This window comes from Crocuta crocuta, unplaced genomic scaffold (assembly GCF_008692635.1).
Source record: "Crocuta crocuta isolate KB4526 unplaced genomic scaffold, BGI_CrCroc_1.0 scaffold877, whole genome shotgun sequence".
Classification (NCBI taxonomy): Eukaryota; Metazoa; Chordata; class Mammalia; order Carnivora; family Hyaenidae; genus Crocuta; species Crocuta crocuta.
This window is the reverse complement of record NW_027531002.1, coordinates 19,745-44,934: the sequence shown is the minus strand read 5'-3', so window position 1 is coordinate 44,934 and position 25,190 is coordinate 19,745. Positions and strand designations below refer to the sequence as shown.

At 37.0% G+C, this 25,190-nt stretch overlaps 1 pseudogene; it reads right to left on the bottom strand.

Moving 5' to 3' along the window:
- Positions 1 to 2,616: 2,616 nt before the first annotated feature.
- The window catches only part of LOC144236993 (cytochrome c oxidase subunit 1 pseudogene), a 40,854-nt pseudogene continuing 18,280 nt past the window's right edge, over positions 2,617 to 25,190 (bottom strand).

Genomic DNA, 25,190 nt, shown 5'->3' with positions numbered 1-25,190 from the left:
CTTGTCGAGCTCTGTGCTGACAGCTCAAAGCCTGGAGCCTGCTTCGGATTCTATGTCTCCCTCTCTCTCTTTCTCTCTCTCTGTTCCTACCCCACTTGCACTCTCTTTCAAAAATAAATAAAGATTAAATAATTTAAAAAGAGAAATTTGAAGAACCTGTATGATTTTGAGTATATCTCAGTGCAACTAGAAGTGGTAGTGACCTTTCTGGTCTTTAAAATGAGAAATGGAAAGCTGCATTTCATTGTTCCATTTGGATTCCTCATTGGCTAATGATTAGAGATGGTACTAATGTAGTTTCAAATGAAATGTAAAACAAAATTAGTTTTGTTGCAATAAAAGTTATAATTAGAAACAACTGTAGTAAGATTAATATTGTAATATACAAAATTTTTGAGCTAGTGGGTTCTTTTTTGAGAAGTGGAACTGGCTCACCATAAGTATTAGAGAAAAAAGTAATATTGTTAGTTCCAGAAGAGGTACTTATAAGGAGTCAGAAAAGACATGAAAGTTGAGGCTTTTTATCATTAAGTTGGTTTTGGTATGATAGAGTGATAAGGCTAATTAATAAGCTATGAGTTGTTGTATTGAGTCAGATTATTTTATCTTTTTTGAAAGTCTTGCTAGTGGTACTAGTATGACAAGTTGGAATAATAATTTTTAACATTGTGGGACGTTGAGATTTTGTACATAGTTTCATAAGTGTTGGGTACTATTATTAGGAGGGATCATCTTAGTGTGGCTTCACAGGCTGCAAATACTAATAGGATAATAGGCATCATACTAACTAGTGTGAAGTGGATATTTATAATTGTTATGATCACTATAATAAATAGTGATAATGTTATGCTTTCTAGACATAATAAAGATGATATTCAATGGGATTGATATATTAATAGTGCAATAAGGAAGGTAATGAATGCTAGAAAAATATTCCTGTAGACTAGGGACATTTGATAGAAAGTTAAGCATAATTTTAGTTGAAATTATTTGTTTTAATTTAAACTATTATATTTGTTTCATTGAAGTCCTTTTAGAGTTCATTAATAGATTAGATAGTAGTAGTTTAAGAGGTTTGTTGAGCTGTTAACTACAATAAGTAATAAAAAATAAAAAAAATTAAAAAATAAATAAGCAATATGAGTATTAGCGTTCAAGTTTATCCTTTGGAATTATAAATAGCTATTATTTGTTTTGATGTCAATTGAATTAACCATTGTATGGAGATTAGATGATTATTAATTAGTCAATTACATGTAGGGAATAGAATGCTTGGAAGTGTAATAATCAGAATCACAATAGGTAGTTCTATTATTGTTGGGATTGTGAAAGAGGCAAATAGATCTTTGTTCATTTTTTTTCTCCAAAAAGATGGGTATTTCAATATTTTACTTGAATTTAATTCAAGGTTTCATGACTAAATATATTCTGAAATCTTTAGTTTAAAAATAATGACTAGTAATATAATTATTGATATAATAGTAATAAATCAAGTTGATGTATCTAGTTGTGGCATACCATTAAAGAGATTTAAATTCTCAGTCTTTAATTTAAAAAGTAAATGCTTTATAGCTTTTCAATGATATTACATTATGGATGAAGATAATTTTTTGAAATATTGTAATGGAACTAAATCAGAAACAATTTGTAAAAAACACTATAATTTCAGCCACAAATTTCTGAGCGTTATCAATAACATAGTCCTGGTCAGGTAGCTATCAAGGTTGTTTGATTCAGTCATCCAGGAATGGCGTCTGTTTTTAGGACAAGGGGGGGAATGGCTCATGAATGTAAGGCTTTTCTGATAAAATCAGTATTTGGATCATTATTTCTATAGGTAAGACAACTTGGTTATCAACTTCCAATAGTTGTAACTCCCCAGGTTTTAGTTCTTGCATGGGAATTATATGAGAGTCAAAATTTAGATCTTCATAGTCTGTATATTCATAGTTTTAGTTATGGTTAATGAAGAGTTATTGATCTCATCTACTATATAAATAATTCATAGTGATTATAGGGCAATTAGGACTAGGATAATGGCTGATAGCATAGTTTCTACTTCTTGTGGCTTCATTATACTCATATGAATTAATTTAGTTGTTAGTATTTTTTAAGTTTATATATTTGAGAGAGAGAGATAAAGGGAGGGGAGAGAGAGAGAGAGAGAGATGAGTGGGGAAAAGGCAGAGAGAGAGGGAGAGATAATTCCAAGCCGGCTCTGCACTGCCAGTGTTGAGCCCGATATGGGGCTCAAACTTATGAACTGTGAGATCATGACCTGGACTGAAACCAAAAGCTGGATGCTTAGCTGACTGAGCTACCCAGGGGCCCCCATTTAGTTGTTGGTATTAATGAAATAATATAAAGTACTAAAGAGCTGATTAAGCTAATTATCAACATGTTGTCATGAAAATGTAAGTGTTCTTTTATCATTGGCGATGTCACAGCTTGGAAACCTAGTTGAAAGGGGTATTCCATAGAGATATAAAGGACTTCAACTTATAATTTACTTTGAAAATGTTTTATAATTGTTAATAATATCTCATTATTGAGAAAGACATAATGGTTGTGGTGTTGGCTTGAAACAAATTTGAGAAGTTTTCACTCCTTCCTTTCTTATTTTAGACTTACGTAAGTGGATTCTTCAAATATGTGATATGGAGGAAGGCATCAGAGATTTGAGATTGGTATTAATCACCTCTACCATTGCTACTTCTCATTTGGATGCAAGGCTTCTCAAACTATAAAGATTATTAATATTACTATGGTGATGAGATGAATGAGTCTGTAAATCAGATGATACTTCATGTTGTGTACGCATCTGGATAACTGGAATAGCATCAAGGTATTCCTGATAAGGCAGGAAAGTGTTGTGGGAAGAAGATTATATCAACCTCAACAAATATAATTATGAAGTGAACTTCTGCTGAAGTAGAATTAAGTGTGCAGCTTGAAAATAGAGCGAATCAAAGAATGAAAGTTCCAATAATAGTAAATACTGCTCTTATTGATAAGACATGGTGGAAATGTGCTACTACATAATATGTGTCATGGAGGACAATATCTAGGGATGAATTGACTAATACAATTCCTGTTAGGCCCCTCGCTGTGAATAAAAAAATAAAACCTAAGGCTCATAGCATGACTTGTGATCATTTGATGTTGCCTCCATAGAAGGTTCTTAGTCAACTAAATACTTTTACTCCTGTTGGGATAGCAATAATAACAGTGGCTGATGTAAGGTGTGCTCATGTGTTGACATTCGTGCCTACAGTAAATTGTGGTGAGCTCATGCAATGAAAGCTAGAAATCAGATGGACTTATGGCTGAAACTGTTGATATCTATCCTAAGGGTTCTTTTTTCTCTCCTGAATAATAGGTAATAATATGTGCAATTATTCCAAATTGGGTCAAATTAAGATATACACATCGGGGTGCCAGAAGAATCAATATAGCAAAATAGATGTCATAGAAAAGCGTCTCCTCCTCTTGTAGGGTCGAAGAATGTGGTATTCATGTTGTGATCTGTTAGTAACATAGCAATTCCAGTTGCTAAAACTGGTGGTGACAGAAGTTGAACAGCTGTAATTAGGACAAATCAAGTGAACAAAGGTGTTTCATATTGGGATGTAGCAGGTGGCTTCGCGTTGATGTAGTCATGAAGTTGATAGCCCCTAAAATTGAGAATACACCTGCTAAGTGAAGGGAAAAAAAATAGATCTATTGATGCTCCTGTGTGTGCTAGATTGCCAGCTAGAGGAGGATATACAGTCCAACGGGTTCCTGCACCTGTTTTAACTATGGATGACGTAAGAGTAGAAATGATGGTGGTAATAGTCAGAAGCTTTGTTGTTGATTCAGAGAAATGCTATATCCGATGTTCCAATTATTAGTGGTACTAGTCAGTTTCCAAACCCTCCCATTATAATAGACAATGCTATAAATAAAATTATTATGAATGTGTGTGGACAGTTACAATTACATTATAAATTTTGTCATTNGAACTCAGGCACCAAATAAAAGATACAAATATCTTTATGATTTTTCAAAAATAATCACTGGTTTATGAACATAGGTAAAATGACTGTGGAAAGCATTAGACTAGAATTCTAAAAACAAAGAATAAGCCCTCTTTTTGCCAAGCTCTGTGGGGAATATATCGAGATGAACATTCAAAGAAGCAGCTTCAGCAGAGAACTCCCTTCAGACATACCTTGAATCCATCTTCTGCATGACATAACATAGTAAAACTGGCAAAATACAAATATAAAGAGAGAATTGTGAAAACATATAGGGACAAATGAGACTTAACCTACAAGGGTAGACACATAAAGGTAATAGCAGTCCTATCTACTGAAACTTGGCAGGCCAGAAAGGAGTGGCAGAAAAATTTCAATGTGCTGAATAGGAAAAATATTCATCCAAGACTCTTATCCAGCCAGCCTGTTATTCAGAATAGGAGAGATAAAGGTTTTCCCAGACAAACAAAATCTGAAGGAATTCATCAGCACTATACCAGCCCTAGTAGAGATCCTAAGGGGGGCTCTGTGAGTGCAATGTTGCAAAGATTACAAAGGGCCAGAGATATCACTACAAGCATGAAATCTACAGATAATACAATGACTCTAAATCCATATTTTTCAATAATAACACTGAATTTAAATGGACTAAATGCTTCAATCAAAAGACATAGGGTATCAAAATGGATTTAAAAAAAAACCACAAGACCTATTTATTTGCTGTCTACAAAAGACTCATTTTACATCTGAGGACACGTTCAGTCTGAAAGCGGGGAGATGGAGAACCATTTATCAAACTACTGGTAGTTAAAAGAAAGCTGGAGTAGCCATACTTTTCCAGACAAACTAGATTTTTAACTAAAGGATGTAACAAGAGATGAAGAAGGGTATTATATCATAATTATGGAGTATGTCCATTAAGAAGAGATAAANATACTCTTGAATGCTGAGAAACAAACTGAGGACTGATGGATGTGGGGGGGGAGGCGGTGATGGGCATGAAGGAGGGCACTTGTGGGGATGAGCACTGGGTCTTATATGGAAACCAACTTGACAATAAACTATTTGTAAGAAACAAAAGAAAAATAAAAAAAAGAAGAGATAAAAATTATAAATGTTTATGCACCAAATTTGGAAGAACCCAAATATATAAAACAATCACAAACATAAGCAATCTTCTTGGTAAAAATGTGCTAACTGCAGGCCACTTTAATACTACACTTACAACAATGGACAGATTATCCAGATAGAAAATCAGTAAAGACACAATTGCCCTGAATGTTACACTGGACCAGATGGACTTGAGAGATATATTCAGATCTTTTCATACTAAAGCAGCAGAATACACACTGTTCTTGAGTGCACATGGAACTTTCTCCAAGATAGACCACATAATATGTCACAACAACAGACCTCAATAAATATAAAATAATTGAGATCATACCATGCACACTTTCAGATGCAATGCTATGAATCAACCACAGGAAAAAGTTTGGAAAACCTCCAAATACATGGAGGTTAAAAAACATCTTACTAAGGAATGAATGGGTCAACTAGGCAATTAGAGGAGAAATTTAAAAATATATGGAAAAAAATGAAAATGAAAACACAATAGTCCAAACACTTTGGGATGCAGCAAAGGCAGTCCTAAGAGGAAAATACACTGCAATCCAGGCCTATCTCAAGAAACAGGAAAAATCACAAATATAAAATCTAACAGCACACCTAAAGGAACTAGAAGCAGAACAGCAAAGAATCCCCAAAGCTAGCAGAAGAAGACAAATAAAAAAGAATAGAGCAGAAATGAGCAATATAAACTCCCCCCAAAACCAGTAGAACAGATCAATGAAACTAATAGGTTTTTTTTTTAAATAAAATTGACAAACTCCTAGCCAGAATTCTCAAAAAGAAAAGAGACAGGACCCAAAAAGATAAAATCAAGATTGAAAATGGACATATCACAATCTCTCAGAAATACAAGCAATTATCAGGAAATACTATGAAAAATTATTTGCCAACAAACTGAAAAACCTGGAAGAAATGAACAAATTCCTAAACACACAGTCACTACCAAAACTCACAGGATGAAATAGAAAATTTGAACAAACCCATAGCTAGTGAAGAAATTGAATCAGTTATCAAAAAATAAGAGTCCTAGACCAGATGGCTTCCCTGGGGAATTCTACCAGACATTTAAAACAGAGTACATACCTATCCTTCTCAAGCTGTTCCAAAAAACGGAAACAGAAGGAAAAATTCCGGACTCATTCTATAAAGCCAGCATTATCTTGATTCCCAAACCAGACAGAGATCCTCACACACACACACACACACACACACACACAAAGAAGAATTACAAGCCAATATCACTGATGAACATGGATGCAAAAATTGTCAACAAGATACTAGCAAATCAAATTCAACAGCATATAAAAAGAATTATTCACCATGATCAAGTGGGATTCATTCCTGGGCTGCAGGGCTGGTTCAATATTAACAAATCAATCAATGTTATAGAATGCATCACCTTAATAAAAGAAAGATAAGAACCATATGATCCTGTCAATAAATGCAGAAAAGGCATTTGACAAAATATAGTATATCCTTTCTTGATGAAAACCCTCAAGAAATTTGGGATAGAAGGTATATACCTAAACATCATGAAAGTCATTTATAAAAAGCCCACAGCTAATGTCAACCTCAATGGGGAAAAACTAAGAGCTTTCTCCCTGAGATCAGGAGTATGACAGGGATATCCACTCTCACCACTGTTGTTTAACATAGTGTTGGAAGTGCTAGCATCAGCAATCAGAAAACAACACGAAATAAAAAGTATCAAAACTGGCAAAGAAGGGGCCGCCTGGGTGGATCAGTCGGTTGAGTGTCCGACTTCGGCTCAGGTCATGATCTCATGGTTCATCGGTTGGAGCCCCGCGTCAGGTTCTGTGCTGACAGCCAGCTCAGAGCCTGGAGCCTGCTTCAGATTCTGTGTCTCCCTCTCTCTCTGACGCTCTCCTGCTCATGCTGTCTCTATCTCTCTCTCAGAAATAAATAAAACATTAAAAAAAAAAACTGGCAAAGAAGAAGTCAAAATTTCACTTTTCAAGGACGACATGATTCTCTACATGAAAAACCCAACACACTCCACCAAAAGTGTGCTAGAACTGATGCATAAATTCAGCGAAGTCGCAGGGTACAAAATCAATGTATAGAAATCAGTTGCATTTCTATACACCAACAATGAGCAGCAGAAAGAGAAATCAAGAAATTGATCCATTTACAATTGCACCAAGAACTAAAAAAATCTAGGAATAAACCTAACCAAAGATATAAGAGATCTGTATGATGGAAACTATAGAAAACTTGTGAAGGAAGTTAAAGCAAACACAAAGAAATGGAAAAACATTCCACGCTCATTGATTGGAAAAATAAATATAGTTAAAATGTCATTACTATCCAAAGCAATCTTAAACATTCCAGGCAATCCCTATACAAATTGCACCAGCATACTTCTCAAAACTAGAACAAACTATTCTAAAATTTGTATGGAACCACAAAATACTCCGATTAGGCAAAGTAATATTGAAAAAGAAAACCAAAACCGGAGATATCTCCATCCCAGACTTTAGCCTCTATGACAAATCTGTAATAGTCAAGACAGTATGCTATTGGCACAAAAACAGACATATAGACCAAGGGAATAGTATAAAGAACTGAGATTTGGACCCAAAAATGTACGGCAAACCAATCTTTGACAAAGCAGGAAAGAGTATCCAATGGATAAAAGACACCTCTTTAACAGATGGTGCTGGGAGAACTGGACAGCAACATGCAGAAGAATGAAACTACATCATTTTCTCACACTATACACAAAAATAAACTCAAAAATGTATAAAGGACCTGAATGTGAGACAGGAAACCATCCAAACCCTAGAGGAGAAAGCAGGAAACAACCTCCTTGACCTCCACCGCAGCCATTTCTTACGTGACACATCCCCAAAAGCAGGGGAATCAAGAGCAAAAAAGAACTCTTGGGACCTCATCAGGATTAAAACCATCTGCACGACAAAGGAAACAATCCATAAAACTAATAGGCTGCCAACGGAATGGGAAAAGATAGTTGCAAATGACATATCAGAAAAAGGGCTAGTATCCAAAATCTATAAGGAACTCACCAAACTCCACACCCGAAAAACAGACAATCTAGTGAAGAAATGGGCAGAAGACATTAACAGACACTTCTCCAAAGAGGATATCCAGATGGCCAAAAGACACATGAAACGATGCTCAGCTCCCCTTTTCATCAGGGAAATGCAAATCAAAACCTCACTGAGATACCAACTCACGCCAGTCAGGGTGGCTAAAATAAGAAAATCAGAGGACTCTAGATGCTGGCGAGAATGTGGAGAAATGGGCACCAACCTACACTGTAGGTAAGAATGTCAACTGGTGCAGCCCCTCTGGAAAACAATGTGGAGGTTCCTCAGAAAATTAACAGTAGAACTCCCCTATGACCCAGCAATAGCACTGCTAGAAATTTACCCAAGGGATACAGGAGTGCTGATGCATAGGGGCACATGGACCCCAATGTTCATAGCAGCACTTTCAACAACGACCAAAACATGGAAAGAGCCTAAGTGTCCATCAACGGACAAATGGATCAAGAAGATGTGTTTTAACTATACAATGGAATACTACATGGCAAAGAGAAAGAATGAAATCTGGCCATGTGTCAAAACATGGATTGAACTTGAGGATGTTATGCTGAGTGAAATACGTCAGGCAGAGGACAGATACCATATATTTGCACGTATAGGGGGATTCAGAGAAACTTAACGGAGGAAAATGGGGGAGAAGAAGCAGAAAAACTAATGGGGGAGAGGGTGGGAGGCAAATCATGAGAGATCCTTGAATGCCAAGAACAAACTGAGGGCTGATGTGAGTGGGGGGGAGCGGAAGGGAGGTGATGGGCATGGAGGAGGGCACTTGTGGGGATGAGCACTGGGTGTTATATGGAAACCAACTTGACAATAAATTATTTTTTTAAAAGTGAGAGAAAACCTTATAGCTATTCATGGTGAAAAAATAGGGAATTTTGTTAATCACAAGTATCTCTTGAAAGAACTAATACATCAAAATGTAACAAAACAATAAAGCAAATACAACCTTACATGGCACTAAGAACCAGACTGTCACACCTGTAAAATCAGGGTAATAACCGTATACTTTTCCCAAAGGCTTTTTCAAGGATTAAATGAGAAAATCCAGTTAGCACTGGACTAAGTAGAAACATTCAATAAACTACATATTATTATTAATAATAAGAAATATGACAGTTTTACATTAATCGTGTCAAATCTTATCTGGAAGAGTATGTTTATGTGAAGGATACTGAGGAGGGTATATATATTGGAACCAAAATGAGGACTCCAGAAAACTTGTAGCGGGGAAGATCAGATAAAGTAGTCTTCAAAAATATTACTGGCTAAGTTTTGCACTGGTGCAAGTCGCGGAAGCTGCTGCTAAGGTTTCTGCATCTGCCTATCTACTTACTGTGGAGAAACTTGTGCCTGGCCCGCTGAAGTGATTAGTCCCCCCAACCTGTATTTTAAAAATGGATGCCATGGTTTGCTGGTGATCCTACAGCGCTGATCTTCACAATGTGCCAGGAACATTTTCTCAGAAAACTCTAACCATGCAGAACCATGAAAATATCCACTTCCTGACAAAGATCAGTGGTTGCCTTTGGCTGGATGTTGGAACAGGAATGACAACAAATTGGGCCACTTCAAGGAACAAACCAAAGCACATATGGTGGAGAATCCAAAACATCACTACGAGTAGGTAAATAAAATAACCTAGGTCACATCAAGAGACCAAGGGACACCCTTAAAAGAACACTTGCTGAATGGCCAGCCCTTAGACAATGTATGAGTTTCCTTTAATATAGCAGTACTTGCAGATGCAGAGCACATAACAAGTCATTAAAACTTACAAGAGACAAAAAACCAGCCAAAATAAAAAAACAGAAGAAATCCCCTCAAAAGAAATTCCAGGAAAAAGTGACAGCTAAAGAGTTGATCAAAACGGATACAAGCAACATTACTGAACAAGAATTTAGAACAATAGTCATAAAATTAATGGATGGACTTGATAAAAGCATAGAAGACAAGACAGCAGAGACTCTATGGCTGCAAATATCATGGATGTTAAAAATAGTTATGACGAATTTAAAAATGCTACAAATGAGGTAAATAATAAAATGGATATGGCCATGGCACAAATTGAAGAAGCAGAGAAGAAAATAAGTGAATTAGAAAATAGAATTATAGAAAAAGAGGAAGCCGAGAAAAAGAGAGAGAAATTGATCCAGGATCACGAAAGGAGAACTGGAGAACTGAGTGGTATAATCAAACAAAACAATATCCTTATTGTAGGAATTCTAGAAGAAGAAGAAGAGACAGAAAGGAGCTGAAGGGGTACTTCAACAAACTATAGCTGAGACTTCCCCAACCTGGCAAAGGAAACAGACATTAAAATCCAAGAGGCACAGAGAACTCCCCTTGGATGTAGCTTGAATCGATCTTCTGCATGAAACAATAGTGAAACTGGCAAAATATAAGGATAAAGAGGCAATTCTGAATGCAGCTAGGGATAAGTGGGCCTTAATATACAAAGGTAGACACATCAGGGTGCTAGCAGACCTATCTACTGAAACTTGGCAGGCCAAAAAGGAATGGCAGGAAGTGTTCAATGTGATGAACAGAAAAAATATGCAGCTAAGAACCCTTTATCCAGCAAGCCTGTCGTTCAGAATAGGAGACATAAAGGTTTTCCCAAGCAAACAAAAGCTGAAGAAATTCTTCACCACTAATCCACCCCTACAAGAGATCCTAAGGAGGACACTATGAAGGAATTGTTGCAAGGAACACAAAGTACCAGACATCACAACAAGCATGAATCCTACAAAGAACACAATGACTCTAAACCCATATTTTTCAATAATAACACTGAATGTAAATGGACTAAATGCTCCAATCAAAAGGCATAGGATAGCAGAGTGGAAAATAAAACAAGATCGTTTATTTGCTGTCTACAAGAGATTAATTTTAGACCTGAACACCTTCAGATTGAATATGAGGGGATGGAGAAATATCTATCATGCTAGTGGAAGTCAAAAGAAAGCTGGAATAAACATATTTATATCAGACAAACTGGACTTTAAGTTAAGGCAGTAACAGATGAAGAAGGGCACTATATAATAATTACAGGGTCTATCCATCAAGAAGACCTAACAATTATAAATGTCTACACACCGAATTCGGAGGCACCCAAATACATAAAACAATCACTCACAGAAACAATCTTATTGATAACAATGTGTAATTCCAGGAGATTTTAATGCTCCACTTACAGCAATGGATAGATCAACTAGACAGAAAATCTCTAAAGAAACAATGGACATGAAAGGCACATTGGACCAGATGGACTTGACAGATAAATTTAGAACTCTATATCCCGAGGCTATGGAATTCACTTTCTACTCGAGTACACATGGTACATTCTTCAAGATGGACCACATACTGGGTCACAAAGCAGCCCTCAATAAATATAAAAGAACTGAGATCATACCATGCACACTTTCAGATCACAATGCTATGAAAATTGAATCCAACCACAGGAAAAAGTCTGGAAAGCCTCCAAAAGCATGTAGGTTAAAGAACACCCTACTTGGGGTACCTGGGTGGCTCAGTCGGTTAGGTGTCCGACTTCGCCTCAGGTCATGATCTCATGGTTCATGGATTTGAGCCCCTCGTCGGGCTCTATGCTGACAGCTAGCTCAGAGGCTGGAGCCTGTTTCAGATTCTGTGTCTCCCTCTCTCTCTGATCTTCCCCTGCTCACACTGTTTCTCTCTCTCTCTCGCTCTCTCTCTCTGAAACAAATAAAACATTAAAAATTTAAAAAAAAGAACACCCTACTAAAGACAAAATGGGCCAATCATGCAATTAGAGAAGAAATTTAAAATTTATGGAAACAAATGAAAATGAAACTGCAACAATCCAAACTCTTTGGAACGCAAGAAAGGCAGTCTTTAGAGGAAAATACATTGCAATTCAGGCCTATCTCATGAAACTAGAAAAGGCGCAAATACAAAATCTAACGTATCACCTAAAGGAACTAGAAGCAGAGCATCAAGAATACCTCAAACCCAGGAGAAGGAGAGAAATAATAAAGATCAGGGCAGAAATAAACAATATAGAATCCAAGAAAACAGTTTAACAGATAAGGGAAACCAAGAGTTAGTTTTTTAGAAAAATAAACAAAATTGATAAACCTTGCCAGGCTCCTTAAAAAGAAAAGAGAGAGCACCCAAAAAGACAAAATCAGGAATAAAAATGGATTTATTACAACTAATCCCTCAGAAATAGAAGCAATTATCAGGGAATACTACGAAAAATTATATGCCAACAAACTGGACAACATAGAAGAAATGGACAAATTCCTAAATACACACACACTACCAAAACTCAACTGGGAATAGATAAAAAATCTGAACAGACCCATAACTAGAGAAGAAATCGAATCAGTTATAAAAAATCTCTCAACAAATAAGAGCCCTGGGCCAAATGGCTTCCCTGGGGAGTTTTACCAGACATTTAAATCAGAGTTAGTATCCATTTTTTCAAGTTGTTCCATAGAATAGAAATGGAAGGGAAACTTCCGGACTTCTTCTACGAAGCCAGTATCACCTTGATTCCCAAAACAGACGGAGACCCCAGAAAAGAAGAGAAGTACAGGCCAATATCCCTGATGAATATGGATGCAAAAACCTCAACAAGATACTAGCAAATCAAACTCAACAGTATATAAAAAGAATTATCCACCATGATTAAGTGGGATTCATTCCAGGGCTGCAGGGTTGGTTCAATATTCGCAAACCAATCAATGTAATACATCACATTAACAAAAGAAAAGAAAAAAACCCCATATGATCGTGTCTATAGATGCAGAAAAAGCATTTGACAAAATACAGCATACTTTCTTAATAAAAACCCTCAAGAAAGTCGGGATAGATGGAACGTAATTAAACACCATACTAGCCTTTAATGTAAAGCCCACAGCTGATACCACACTCAATAAGGAAAAATTGAGAACTTTTCCCCTGAGATCAGAAAATGACAGTGATATCCACTCTCAACACTGTTGTTTAACGTAGTGCTGGAAGTCCTAGTATCAGTAATCAGGAAACAAAAGAAAATAAAATGCATTGGAATTGGCAAAGATAAAGTCAAACTGACTTTTTGCAGAAGACATGATAATCTACGTGGAAAACCTGACTGACTCCACCAAAAGCCTGCTAGAACTGATACATGAATTTAGAAAATTCGCAAGGTATAAAACCAACGTAAAAAATCGGTTGCATTTTTATGCACCATTCATGAAGCAACAGAAAGAGAAATCCAGAAACTGATCCCATTCACAATTGCACAAAAAATAAATAAATAAATAAAATACCTAGGAATAAACCTACCAAAGATGTAAAAGATCTGTATGCTAACAACTATAGAAATCTTATGAAGGAAACTGAAACCACAAAGGAATGGAAAAATTTTCCATGTTCATGGATTGGAGGAATAAATATTGTTAAAATGTCAAAACTGCCCAAAGCAATCTACACATTCAATGCAATTCCAATCAAAATGGCACCAGCATTCTTCTCAAAGTTAGAGCAAACTATCCTAAAATTTGTATGGAGCCACAAAGACCCTGAATAGCCAAAATAATATTGAAGAGGAAATCCAAAACGTGAGGTATCATCATCCCAGACTTTAGCCTCTACTGCAAAGCTGTCATCATCAAGACAATATGGTATTGGCACAAAAACAGACACATAGACCAATGGAATAGAATTGAGAACTCAGAAGTGGGCCCAAAAGTATACAGTCAACTAATCTTTGACAAAGCAGGAAATCTTATCCAATGACAAAAAGACAGCCTCTTTAACAGATGGTGCTGGGAGAACTGGACAGCAACATGCAGAAGAATGAAACTACATCATTTTCTCACACCATACACAAAAATAAACTCAAAATGGATGAAGGACCTGAATGTGAGACAGGAAACCATCCAAACCCTAGAGGAGAAAGCAGGAAACCACCTCTTTAGCCTCAGCTGCAGCAATTTCTTACTTGACACATCCACAAAGAAAATGGAATCAAGAGCACAAAAGAACTATTGGGACCCCATCAAGATTAAAAACTTCTGCAAGACAAAGGAAACAATCTGTAAAACCAATAGGCAACTGAAAGAATGGAATGGGAAAAGATAGTTGCAGATGACCTATCAGATAAAGGGCTAGTATCCAAAATCTATAAGGAACTCACCAAACTCCACATCCGAAAAACAAATAATCCAGGGAAGAAATGGGCAGAACATGAATAGACATTTTTCCAAAGAGGCCATCCAGATGACCAACAGACACATGAAACGATGCTCAGCATCAGTCATCATCAGGGAAATACAAATCAAAACCACACTGAGGTAACCACCTCAAGCCGGTCAGAGTGGCTAAAATGATCAAATCAGGAGACTCTAGATGCTGGCGAGGATGTGGAGAAACAGGCACCCTCCTACACTGTTGGTGGGAATGGAAACTGTTACAGCCCCTCTGGAAAACAGTGTGGAGGTTCCTCAAAAAAGTAACACTAGAACTCCCCTATGACCCATCAATAGCACTGCTAGAAATTTACCCAAAGGATATAGGAGTGCTGATGCATAGGGGCACATGGACCCCAATGTTCACAGCAGTACTTTTACCAATAGCCAAATCATGGAAAACACCTAAATGTCCATCGACTGATGAATGGATCAAGAAGATGTGTTTTATCTATACAACGAAATACTACATGGCAATGAGAAAGAATGAAATCTGGCCATTTGTAGCAACGTGGATGGAACTCAACGATGTTATGCTAAGTGAAATAAATCAGGCAGAGAAAGACAGATACCATATGTTTTCACTCATATGTAGAACTGGAGAAACTTAACAGAGAACCATAGGGGAGAGGAATGGGGAAAAAATAGTTACGGAGAGGGAGGGGAGGCAAATCATAATAGATTCTTAAATACTGAGAACAAACTGAGGGTTGATGTGGTGTGAGGGGGGAGAAGAAAATGGGTGATGGGCATGGAAAGGGGCACTTGTTGGGATGAACACTGGGTGTTATATGAAAACCAACTTGAAAATAAAGTATAGTAAAAAATAAATTTATTAGGGCTATAAAAGTATTGGAGGATTAAAGAAGAATTAGATTTACTCTTGACAATTCCAAGCATTGTCAATAGGAGATATAAACAGGTGAAAGCCACAAGGAAACTCATTTTACTTCTACTAAGACAAACATTCTTTTTTTTTTCTTTTTCATAAAATAAATGGAGTTTATTTACTCAGTAATTGAAAAGTGTAATGGCANTTATCGTCAAGTTGGTTTCCATATAACACCCAGTGTTCATCCCCACAAGTGCACTCCTCCATGCCCATGACCCCCCTTCCCCTCTCCCCTATACCCATCAGTCCTCAGTTTGTTCTCAACATTCAAGATTCTCATGGTTTGCCTCCCTCCCTCTCCCCTCCCCGTTTCACCCCTTCTTCTCCCCACGGTCCTCCTTTAATTTCCTCCTAATCCTCCTATACATGCAAACATATGGTAGCTCTCCTTCTCTGCCTGACTTATTTCGCTCAGAGTAACACCCTCAAGATCCATCCATGTTGCTACAAATGGCGCGATTCCAATCATTTTCATTGCCATGTAGTATTCCATTGTATAGATAAACCACATCCTTTTGATCCATTCATAAGANATGGTATCTCTTGGTCTCTCTTGTTGGGACCTTGGTTATTTTATTTTCCTATTCGTAGTGATATTTGGGACTCTCCACCTTGTGTACTCTAGCTTGTTTCTTGAGGTAGCCGTTAGAAGGCTTTCTCAGTGGATTCTGCGTCGTTTTTCTCCCAATCTCTCAGGTTTTAAGGTTTCCAATGGTTTCAGATCTTTTCCGTGTGATGTATGGGCGCGAGTGCAAATACGGAGCTCCTTACTTCTCCGCCATCTTGCCACGAGCCTCAAATCACAACTTCTTTATCCACTCATAAGTTGATAGATATTTAGGCTATTTCCATACTTTGGCTCTTGTTGATAATGCTGCTATAAACATTGGGGTGAAGGTATCCTTCCAAATCAGTATTTTTCTATCTTTGGGTAAATACCTAGTACTTCAATTGCTGCACTGAAGTGCAGTTCCATTTTTAACTTAAAAATTGTTTTAATGTATTATTTATTTCTGAGAGAAAGAGAGAGAGAGAGAGAGCAGGAGAGGGTCAGAGAAAGAGGGAGACACAGAATCTGAAACAGGCTCCAGGCTCTGAGCTAGCTGAGAGCACAGAGCCTGATGTGGGGCTCAAACACATGAACCGCGAGATCGTGAACTAAGCCGAATTTGGACGCTTAATTGACTGAGCCACCCACGCGCCCCTATTTCAACTTTTTGCGAAAATTCCATACTGCTTTCCAGAGTGGTTGCACAACTTTGAATTCCCACAAAGAGTACAAGAGTTTTCCCAATTCTCCACATCTTTACCAACTTCTGTTTTTTCCAGTGTTGTAAATTTTAGCCATTCTGACTAGTGTGAGGTCATATCACACTGTGGTCTTGATTTGTATTATAGTGATGATGAGTGATGTTGAACATCTTTTCATGTGTCTGTTAGCCATCTAGAAGTCTGTTATAAAAATGTCTATTCATGTCTTCAGCCCATTTTTTAACTGGATTATTTGTTTCTTGGGTGCTGAGTTTGATAAGTTTGTTATAGATTTTTGATACTAGCCCTTTATTTGACATCTCATTTGCAAATATATTCTCCCATTCCATAGGTTGCCTTTTAGTTTTCTTGATTGTTTCCTTCGCTATGCAATAGCTTTTTATCTTGATGAAGTCCCAATAGTTCATTTTCACTTTTCCTTCCCTAGCCTCAGGAGATATATCTAGAAAGAAGTTACTACAAATGGTGTCAAAGAGGTTACTCCCTGTGTTCTCTAGGATTTTGATGGTTTCGTGTCTCACATTTAGGACTTTCATCCATTTTGAATTTATTTTACGTATGGTATAAGAAAGTGGTCCAGTTTCATTCTCCTGCATGTGGTTATCTAGGTTTTACCAACATCATTTGTTGAAGAGACTGTCTTCATTCCATTGGATAGTTTTTTCTGCCTTGTTGAAGATCAGTTGACCACAGAAGTTGTGGGTCCATTTCTAGGTTTTCTACTCTGTTCCATTGATCTCTTCATCTTTTTTTGTGTCAGTACCATACCGTCTAAACAAGTACCACATTGTATTATAACTTAACGTCTGGAATTTTGAAGCCTCCAGCTTTGCTTTTCTTTTTCAAGATTGCTTTGGCTATTTGGGGTCCTTCATGGTTCCTTACAAATTTGAAGATTTTTTTTCTAGCTCTGTGAAAAATGCTGGTGGTAATTTTACAGGGATTGCATTAAATGTGTAGATTACTTTGGGTAATATAGACACTTTAGCAAAAATTTTTTTTCTAATCCATGAGTATGGAAGGTCTTTCCATTTCTTTGGGTCCTCTTCAATTTCTTCATTAGTGTTTTATAGTTTTCAGACTACATAATTTTATCTTTTTGGTTAGGTTTATTACTAAGTATGTCATGGTTTTTGGTGCAATTGTAAATGGGATTGATGCCTTGATTTCCATTTCTGCTGCTTCATTATTGATATATAGCAGTGTAACTTATTTCTTTACGTTGATTTTGTACCTGCAACTTTACTGAATTTGTGTATCAGGTCTAGTGATTTTTTTGGTGGAATTTTTCATGTTTTCTATTTGGAATATCATACCCTCTACAAATAGTGAAAGATTGACTTCTTCCTTGCTGATTTGGATGCCTTTTTATTTCTTTGTGTTCTCTGATGGCTGAGGCTAGGACTTCCAGTACTAAGTTAAATAACAGTGGTGAAAGTGGACATCCTTGTCTTCTTCATGACCATAGAGAAAAAGCTATCAGTGTTTCTCCACTGAGGATGAAATTAGCTGAGAGTTATTCATATATGGCATTTATGATATTGAGGTATGTTCCCTCTATGCCTACTTTGTTGAGGGTTTTATCAAAACTTGATGCTGTACTTTGTCAAATGTTTTTTCTGTATTTACTGAGATGATAATATTGTTCACACCCTCTCTTTAATTAATGTGATATATCACATTGATTTGTGAATATTGAACCACTTTGCATCCCAGGAATAAATCCCACTTGATTGTGGTGAATGATCCCTTTAATATACTGTTGGATTCTATTTACTAGTAGATTTTTGAGAATTTTTGCATCTTTGTTCATAAGAGATGTGGGCCTGTACTTCTCCTTTTTAGTGGGATCTTTGTTGATGTCGGAATCAAGGTAATGCTGGCTTCTTAGAAGGAGTTTGGAAGTTTTCTTTCAGTTTTTATTTTTTAGAATAGTTTTAGAGGTCTAAATGTTTGGTTGAATTCCCTGGAAAATCATCTGACCCTGGAATTTTGTTTGTTGGGAGATTTTTGATAACTGATTCAATTTCCTTGCTGGTTATAGGTCTGTTCAAGTTTTCTATTTCTTGCTGTTTCAGTTTTGGTAGTATATATGTTTCCAGGATCATTCATTTCTTTCAGATTTCTCAGTTTGTTGGCATATAGTTTTTCATAATATTCATAATTCTTTTTTTGTATGTCTGTGGTGTTGGTTGTGATTTATCCTCTCTCATTACTGATTTTATTTATTTGGGTCCTTTCTTTTTTCTTTTTCATATGCCTGACTACAGGTTGATCAATTTCGTTAACTTTTTCTTTAAAAAATTTTTTTTACATTTATTTATTATTGAGAGACAGAGAGAGATAGAATGCAAGCGGGGGAGGGGTAGAAAGAGAAAGAGACACAGAATCCAAAGCAGACTCCAGGCTCTGAGCAAGCTGTCAGCACAGAGCCCAACGCGGGGCTTGAACTCATGACTTGAGCTAAAGTCAGACGTTCAATCGACTGAGCCACCCACGTGCCCCTTTATTAACTTTTTCAAAGAACAATCTCCTGGTTTATTGATCTGTTCCACTGTGCTTTTGTTTGTTTGTTTGTTTCAGTGTCATTTACTTCATCTCTTTAATCTAAATTCAAGTTAGTTAACATATTGAAACCAATATAGCATTGGTTTCAGGAGTAGAATCAGGTGACTTATCACTTCCATACAGCACCCAGTGCCCGTCCGAACATGTGCCCTCTTTAATGCCCATCACCCATTTAGCCTATTCCCACACCCATCACCCTTCTTTCAACCCTCAGTTTGTTCTTTGTATTTAATAGTCTTTTGTGGTTTTCTTCTCTCTGTGTTTATATCTTATTGTTCCTTCTCTTCCCCTATGTTCACCTTTTTTGTTTCTTAATTTCCACATATGAGTGAAATAGTATATTTGTCTTTTTTTTGACTGACTTATTTTGCTTAGCATAATACTCTCGTTCCATTCATGTTTTTGCAAATGGCAAGATTTCATTATTTTTTATCGCCGAGTACCAGTCCATTGTATATAAATACATCTTTTATATCCATTCATCAGTTGATGGACATTTGGGCTTTTCCCATAATTTGGATGTTGTTGTTATCGCTGCTATAATCATTGTGGTGGGTGTGTCCCTTTGAATCAGCATTTTTTTTCACTTTGGATAAATACCTAGTAGTACAATTGCTGGGTCTTAGGGTCCTTGTACTTTTAGTTTTTAGAGGAACCTGCATACTGTTTTCCAGAGTGGCTGAACCAGTTTGCATTCCACCAACAGTGCAAAAGTGTTCCTCTTTCTTTGATACTCACCAACATCTGTTGTTTCTAGAGTTCTGCTCTACTTGTTATTATTTCCCTTTTTCTGCTGGATTTTGGCTTCATTTGCTTTTCTGGCTCTAACTCCTTTAGGTGTAAGGGTAGGTTGCATATTTGAGATTTTACTTATTTCTTGACATAGCTCTGTATTACTATGTACTTCCCTCTTATGACTGCTTTTGCTGCATCTCAAAGGTTTTCCACCAGTGTGGTTTCATTTTCATTTGTTTTCATGTATTTTTAAATTTTTTTCTTTAATTTCCTCCTTGACCCTTTCATTCTTCAGTAACTTGTTCTTTCACCTGCATTCTTTATAAACATGTTCTTTAACCAAAACTGAAATAAGAAGAAATAGAAAACTTCCACAGACTGATAACCTCTTTTAACTTTGTGGTCTTACCAAATTTGTTTTTCTTGTGCTTAACTTCAATTTTCATATTGCTGTGGTTTGAAAATATACAAGGTATAATCTAAATCTTTTTGTACTTGTTGAGGTCTGATTTGTGATGTAGTAAATCAACAGTTTTGGAAAATTGTCCCATGTGCACTCAAAAAGAATGTGTGTTCTGCTTTAGGATGATATGTTCAGAATATATTTGTCAAGTCCATCTGGTTCAGGGTGTTATTCAAAACCAGCTTTTCTTTGTGGATTTTCTGCTTAGATGATCTGTCCAATGATGTAAGTGGGGTGTTAAAGTCTCCTACTATTGTACTATTATCAATGAAATACTTTATGTTTGTTATGTTTTGTTTTATTCTCACAATTTGAGGGCATATATATTTATAATTGTTAGATCTTTTTGTTGGATAAATCCCTTTATTATAATGTGCTGTCTTTCTTGATCTCTTGTTACAGTCTTCGGTTTAAAAATATATTCTGTCTGATAAGTATTCTTATTCTGGCTTTCTTTTGACATCCTTTTGCATGGTTAATGTTTCTCCCTCTCCCCATTTTCAATCTGCAGGGGTTTTTAGTTCTAAAATGAGTCTCTTGTAGGGAGTATATAGATGGATGTTTTTATTTAATCCTTCTGAAACCCTGTGTCCTTTGATTGGAGCACTTATTCCATTTATATTCAAAGTGGTTATTGAGAGATGTGAATTTAGTGCCATTGAATTATTGTTAAATATTTTTTTCTGGGTATTTTCTTTATTCCTTTCTGATCTTTGTCACTTTTGGCCTTTCCGTCCCACTCAAGGAGACCTCTTCAATATTTCTTGCAGGGCTGGTATACTGATCATGAACTCCTTTAGTTTTGTTTGTCTGGGAAACTCTTTATTTTTCCTTATATTCTGAATTATAGCCTTGCTGGATAGAGTATTCTTGGCTGCCTATTTTCCTCAATAAGCATCTTTCATGTATCATGCCATGCCCTTCTTGCCTGCCATATTCTGTGGAGACATCTGCTGCTAACTTTATTTTTCTTCTCTTGTAAGTTAGGGACTTCTTTTTCTTGATGCTTTTTGGATTTTTTTTTTATCCCTACATTTTGCAAATTTAACTACAATATGTCTTGGTGTTGACCTGCTTTCCATTGACTTTCTTTTTCTCCCATGTTTTGCCTAAGACTTGTGAACCTTGTTATTTAAGATAGCAACTAACGTCTAAGCCACAGCTGAGTTACAATAGTCACCAAACATATTAAGGGTGCCTGGTGTTATGCTAGTGTTTTCCCAGCTTTTAGTCTTTATGCCCACTCCTTATCATCCTTCCTTCAAAGAAACAAAGTCCCTATTGCAAAGGTACTGTGACATCGTTCCTAACCTTCATCTATTGAAATTAATCTGTTACTCCAAAGCATCTGTAAATCTGTAAATTCCAAGAAGTTGCATATTTTTATTTCACCGCATGAAACCAATTTCTAGTACATTTTATTTTTATTTTTGTTATGTGTTTTAAATATATCTTTGTTTATGTCCAGACTTACCTGCACCATTCTATGAGTGAGGTAGAATGGAAGCAGTTAAAGGGGAAAATTTGCTTCCCATATGAAACAGTTAAGTTGCAACTGAAGTCACTTCTAAGCAAAATTGTAAAACAGTGGTGCATAATGTGAAGCATGCTCGATGTAATTAATGTACTTTCCAACCTCTTGCTCAAGTTGTGCTTCTCTTTTGGTTCTATGATCTCATGTGCTTGACTGAATGAGACACAGGCTTTATTGTTCTAATTTTCTGGGTTAGCTTGTTTTAAATCAGGATAATTACAATAGGTCTGTGTGAGCTACCTGTTATCTAATTATTTTCCCCCTAATGAAGGCAGTGAAAATAGAATGGCAAGTACATAGTACCTTAAAAAAAAGAAAAGAAAAGAAAAAGAACTACAAGGAGGAGTTAAGATGTCAAAGTGGTAGGGAGACCCAATGTTTTCCTAGTCCCTTGAACACAGCTAGGTAAATATCAAATCATTCTGAAAATCCAAGAAATAGATCTGAGGACCGAGAAAACAAACTGCACAACTACAGGGCGAAAAGAGGCCACAATGTGGAAGGTAGGAGGTGCAGAGACATGATTTGAGGGAGAAAAGAATCACAGGTACTGTGGAGGGCAGGGAGCCCTGATCATGGAGAGAGAAGGAGACAGAGAGAGAGCATTGAACAAGGGATTGCACAAGTAAAACACTCCCCCAAAACTTTTGACAGGGAAAACAAGAGGGGCCAATTATTGCAAGTTTTTATAAGATGTGGAGTTCAAAGACTGAAGTTTTAGAAGTCCGTGCCATCACTGGTGTGGAGCCAACACAGTGGTGCTCCAGTGGAGAAGGAAGGCTGAGGCTCTGGAGTAGACTGCATGGTCTGAGGATCTCCTGAGTCACACTAGGAGAGACGGTTTACCTTCTTGTAATGCATTTGGGAGAAGTGGCACTGTATCTCTGGGAACAAAAGACCCACTGTGCCGTTGAACTGCCCCATTGAATATCACAGGGACAAAGACACCTGCTGAGGGCAGCTAACCTGGATGTTATATTTTTGCTGTACTTTACCATAAATTCCATTGCCCTGCATGTTTGTGGGCTGCCCATCTGGAACAAACTAGCACCAGCCACCGCAAAGCAAGACCCACCCCCAGAGGATCAGTGCAAGTATGCATCATGCCAGGTCCCTAAAATTTGGAGTTTTGAAACACAGCAACACATCTAGAGAAAACAAAGGAACACCGCACTGCAGAGTGGGCAGGAGGCCTGTAACAAATGCGTGAAGGGAGGAATCTAAAGGAAGTCTGGGACAAGTGAAGGGCAATTATCCGGACTTCTGCAAGGATTGCTGAACAATGGCAGGCATGAACTCCTCTTTCCAGAGACAAGGGAGTGGATAGACACTATTTACTGCCCCCACCTCTCAGCACATAAAGACATTACCGACCAACCAGCTAGGTGCCCACAGTAGAGGGTTGAGCTGCTTATACCAAGCTTCTCTCCCCTCTGTTCTGCAGATTCTTTTTTTTTTTTTTTTAACAAAAGCAGATGTACCTGAGAGCCAGAACAGCAGCAGGCCTTTCCCACAGAAAACCAGCAAGAACTCCCCAACATGCACCAAGTCTAATGACCATGGATTATTAGACCAGAGTGCTGTAAAGCTTCTGCCCAATAGAAACAGGATCTAGCCTCTTTTAACAAGCAGATCAAAGCACACCTAATTAAAAAACACCACACACTGGACAAGGTCCAAACACTCCCCACTGCAGGCAAGAAGAAACGCTGCAGAGGACTGACCTAAGAGAAAAAGCAGCTAAACACAACAACAAAGTACACACAGCATACACCAGAAACGTTGCTGAGGCAGCAGGACATGGACAGTATATGACCTCTTATTAATATAGCCATTATTCTCAGGAGTAAGAAACACAGTAGCATTTCCTACAAGACAGAAGATACATAGACAAAATCCCAACATGAGGGATTTCATTCCCAAAAAAAGATCAGGAAAACGTCATGGTCAGTGTTCTAATCAAAACAGTTTAAATAATATGCCTGAAACATAATTTAAAACAATTATACGGACACTAGCCAGGTTGAGAAAAGCATATAAGACACCAAGGAGTCCCTTACCATATACATTAAAGGCCTAAAAACTAGTCAAGCCAAAACAAAAATGCTATAACTGAGATGTGAAACAGACTGTATGTAATGACCACAAAGACGGACAGAGTAGAGGAATTAATCAGTGATATAGAAGATAAAATAATGAAAAAATAATGAAGCTGAAACACATAGGTAGCTTAGTTAAGTGTCTAACTCTTAATTTCAGTTCAGGTCATAATCTCATGGTTTGTGTGGTCGAGCCCCGCATCGGTCTCTGTGCTGTGCAGAGCATACTTAGGATTCTCTCTCCCTCCTTATCTCTCTCAAAATAAATAAATAAACATTAAAAACAGAAAATAATGAAGCTGAAAAGAAGAAGGAAAGAAAAATATTGGATCACTAATCATTAGGGACTTCATAAAGCATCATAACATACCTATCATAAGAGTCCCAAAAAAAGAAAAGAGGAAAAAGGGGCAGAATGTTTTTTGAGGAAATTATAGCTGAAAACTTCCCTAATCTGGGGAAGAAAGTAGCCATCCATAACCAGAAGACACAGAGAACTCCCATCAATATCAACAAAAGCAGGACAACAACAAGACATAGTGTACTTATAAGGAAAGACAAATGAGGTTAGCAGCAGATCTCTCCACAGGAACTTGGCAGGTCAAAAGGGAGTGGCATGATTTTCAGTGTGCTGACTGGAAAAAAAAAATGCAGCAATTAATACTTTATCCAGAAAAGCTGTCATTCAGAGTAGAAGGAGAGATAAAGAATTTCTCGGACAAACAAAAACAGAAGGAGTATGTGACCACTAACCCAGCCAGGGGACACTTTGAGTGGGAACGAAAGACTAAAAGCAACAAAGACTAGAAATGAACAGAGAAAATCTCAAGAAACAATAACTTTACAGGAAATACAATGGCACAAAATTCATATATTTCAGTAATCATTATGAATATAAATGAAATAAATGTTCCAATCAAAAGACATAAGATATTAGAATGGATTTTAAAGAAAGAAGACTAACCTATATGCTCCTATAAGATATTCGCTTTAGACCTAAAGACGCCTACAGACTGAAAGTGAGGAAGTGGAGAACCATTTATCATGCTAATGGTTGTCAAAAGTAAACTGGAGTAGCCATGCTTAAATCAAACAAACTAGATTATTGACCAAATATTGTAGCAAGAAATGAATAAAGGCAATATATCGTAATAAAGGGGACTATCCAAC